A 4,108-nucleotide genomic window follows, 5' to 3' on the forward strand; every position below is an offset into this window, starting at 1 on the left:
GGCACTATTGGGAGGCAGTGGAATCTTCAGGAGATATGGTTTATTGAAAGTAAGATAGGTCACTGGGGGTACATTAAGGGGGCATTGGGACTCCACCATTCTCTCTGTCTTTGCTTCCCAGCTGCTATCAGGTGAGCAGATCTCCTTCATCATGTGCTTCAACAGTGACATACTTTCTCACTATAGGCCCAAAACAACAGAGCCAAGCAACCACAGACTGATACCTCTGCAACTGTGAGCCAAAATAAATCATTCTTTCTTATGAGTTGATTATGTATGGTATTTTGTCACAGTGTCAGAAAGCTGACTAATGCAATTTTCTTAGAAACGCAACAGAATTTTGTGTTGATTTTTTTATCCTCCAACTTTACTAATTTTTTTCATTAATTCCAATTTTTAAAATATTAGTGTTTTTTGTTTCTAAAATGTCATTTGCAAAAGAAATAATTTTACTTCTTCCTTTCTAATTTGGATGCATTTTATTTCTTTATCTTGCCTAATTGCTGACTTTGCTTTTATTAAGATATTGACTACAAATAGTAAGAGTGGGCAACTCGCTTTATTCTTTTTTTTTCCAGTTTCCAAAATTTTATTATTTTTATTATGAATTATGTCAGTAATTTGATTACTCTTATTACACTAATTAAAAAAAAAAAAAAAAAAAGCCCAGGCAGCAGAGGAATTTACCAGCACCATCATTGAGAAAACTGCAAATCTATGCTTGTCACAGAACAAGAGGACACTTAAGATCAACCCAAGAAAACAGCTTTAAGTGTCCACAGGGGTACCCACATCTACTTGTTACTACAGGACTTCACAGTCCCCTTTTAATTGTCCAACTCTTCATCAGCTGTTTTTTTATAGTCTGAAAATATGAAATCACTAAAGTGAGGTTCCCCTTCAGAATATTGATGAAAACAGAGATTAAACATGGAGATATCACAGATCCCTGTTCTTAAATGTTAAATATATTTTATATTAGTACATAGAATATTCTTTATTCTTAGATATATTTTGTTATGTTCTAAAGAGCTTTTCTTCCCCCTTTTTGATAATAAGGTCTTCTGAGACCTTTCCTTTATAGTCATTTGGTTCTATTGCCTTTTTTGGGGGGGATTTAACTCAGGAGCACTTAACTTGAGCCATATCCCCAGCCTATTTTGTATTTTTCAATTTACAGAGAGGGTCTCACTGAGTTGCTTAGTGCCTTGCTTTTGCTGAGGCTGGCTTTGAACTTGCCATCAGTCTCCAGAGCCACTGGGATTACCAGCATGTGCCACTAGGTTGTTTCTATTGCTTTTAGCCTCTCTTGATACTCCAGTGGCAAACTGTTTTCTTTTGCACCCATGCAAATAACCTATAGTTGGGATGGGGAAGTGTGCTCATAATTTGTCATCAGATAGTTTTGGTAGGTTCTTTCCTTTCTTGAGTTGAAACTTTCACTTCTATTAAAACATACATTCCACTTTTAATGCCTTCTTTCCTCCATGCCACCTCTGACTGGTTTTGCCTTGGAAATTGCCAAAGTCAACCTTAAAATCCTACAGGCGGGCCAAGAACGTGGCCAAGGAGTTTTAGAGGTAGCTCATCTCCATCATTAAGTTGCTGCCATAGGCGAAGTACAAAATCCCTCTCCTCCTCGCCTGTGCCTTCCTCACAACAGGAGCTAGCCTTATCTCACCAGATGCCTGCACCATCCTGTGGGTTGGGAAGCAGAAGTGCAAGAAACCCACAGTAACTTGGTGCTGCTGCCAACAGACCAGGACTGGTATCTGCAGCACTGCCCCCTAGGGGCTGGGGAAAACTCCCTTTATTTGTTCTTGATCTTCAAGGAAAAACTTTTTATTTTTTCACCATTGAACATATTAGCTTTCCATAGATGGCTTTTATTATGTGGAGGTAATATCCTTTTATTCTTAGTTGTTGGTGTTTTTATCATGAAATGGTATTGAATTTTCTCAGATTCCTTCTCTGCATCTATTAGGATAATCAAGTGATTTTTAGTCCTTTGTTCTGTTTATTTAGTTAATCACATTAACTGATTTTCATATATTGACCCACTCTTGTATCCCAAGAATAAATCCCACTTAGTTATGATGTATTATCCCTTTAATTGTGTTGTTGAATTCAGTTCTCTGGTATTTTGATATAGATTTTTTGCTTCTACGTTCATCACAAATATTGTCTTGTGGTTTTGCTTTTTAAATCTTCTTTAATTTTGATAGTCTCAGCATGAGTTTGGAAATGTTCTCTTCTATTTTTTTAGAAGAGTTTGATAAGGATTGGCTTCAATTCTTTAAATATTTTTTAATTCTTTAAATATTCTTGTTTCAATATTTATTTTTTAGTTGTACATGGACACAATAGCTTTATTTTATTTATTTATTTTTACGTGGGACTGAGGATTGAACCCCAGGCCTTGCACATGCTAAGCGAGAGCTCTACTGCTGAGCCACAATCTCAGCCCCAAATTCTTTAAATATTCTTTAGTAGGAGATTTTTTGCTCACCAATTCAGCATTTTTACTATTCTAGCTACAAGTCTATTAAGATTGTCTTTTTCTTCATTACTTGATATTAATAGGTTATATCTTTGTGAGAATTTATACATTTCTTTATGGTCTCCAATTGGTTGGCATTGAATTGGTCTTATCAGTCTCTTAGGATCCTTTTTATTTGTATGTCATTAGTTGTAATATCTTTTCTTTCATATCTGATTTTATTTATTTCAATCTCCTTTTGCTCGTGTGTGACTAAAACTTTGTGAATTATTTCAATCTCCTTTTGCTCGTGTGTGACTAAAAATCCAACTCAATTTTATTAATTTTTTTCTTCTCTATTTCATTAAATTCTCTTCTAATATTCATGATTTTCTTTCTTTGATGAGGTGGGTGGGCTTTGTTCCTTTGTCTAGATCTTTGAGGTATAAAGTTAGGTTTTTGTTTCAGATCTTCCTTTAACTTCAGAGTGGACACATATTGTTATGCTCTATTCCATAAGTTTTGGCACAGAGTGTTCTCCTTTTCATTTGTCCCATGATATTTTCTAATTCCCCTAAATGTCTTCTTTGACACACCAGATTGTTCCAGATAGTGTTGTTTACAGCCAGGAGTGGCAGCATGGTCTTTTAATTCTAGTTCCTCAGGAGGCTGAAGCAGGAGGATCAGAAGATCAAGGCCAGCTTGGGAAACTTAGCAAGGCCCTGTCTCAAAATTAAAATTAAAAAAAAAAAAATTGTGGAGATGTAGCTTAGTAGTGAAGTGTTTGCCTTACATAGATGGTGCCTTGAATTCTAACAATAGCACCAACAAATAAATAAACAAACAAACAAACAAACAAACGATAGAAGAAAAGCATATTGTTTAATTTTTACATATTTGTGAATTTTTCAGTCTTCCTTCACCTATTGAATTCCAGGTTCCATGGTGATCAGAAGAGAACTTTTTGTGAGTTCAGTCTTCTTAAATTGGTTATGACTTGTTTTGTGACCTAGCATGTGATCTACCTTGGAGAAAGTTTCATGTGTGCTTGAGAAGAATGTATTCTTCTGCTCTTGAGTAGAATGTTCTGTTTATATCTATTCGGTCTATGTTGGTGTACAACTATGCTGTTTCTTTATTGATTTTCTGTGTGGATGTTCTATTCTTTATTGGAAGTTGGGCATTGAAGTATCCTACTATCATTGAATTGCTTCAGTTCTGCAATGTTTGCTTTATATATTTAGGTTCTCTGATGTTAGTTCATTTGTTTTTATAATTATGGTATTTTCTGGTGAATTGATCCTTTTATTATCCTTTGATATTATTAAAATTTTGTCTCTTGTAATAGTTTTTGACTCAAAATTCATTTTTTTTCTGACCTGTTTAGCCATCCTTGCTGTATTTTGGTTATAATTTGCATGGACTATTTTGTTGAATTACTTAACTCAGTCTGTATCTGTCCTTATATGTAAATCTGCATCTCTTGTAGACAACACATAGGTGGATCTTGATTTTTCATCTGTTCAACCACTCCTGTGTCTTTTGGTTGAGGAATTTAATTTATTCATAGTAAAGTCATCATTAATGAGGAAGGTGAATATTTTTGCTACAACATTTCTGACTCCAATC

The 4,108-nt window shown here is 34.7% G+C and overlaps 1 pseudogene; it reads right to left on the reverse strand.

The window, feature by feature from the left end:
* Positions 1–1,017: 1,017 nt before the first annotated feature.
* Positions 1,018–3,870, reverse strand: LOC143382660 (gamma-glutamylcyclotransferase-like; annotated as a pseudogene).
* Between the last annotated feature and the right edge of the window lie 238 nt (positions 3,871–4,108).

Source organism: Callospermophilus lateralis, chromosome 17 (genome assembly GCF_048772815.1).
Source record: "Callospermophilus lateralis isolate mCalLat2 chromosome 17, mCalLat2.hap1, whole genome shotgun sequence".
Classification (NCBI taxonomy): domain Eukaryota; kingdom Metazoa; phylum Chordata; class Mammalia; order Rodentia; family Sciuridae; genus Callospermophilus; species Callospermophilus lateralis.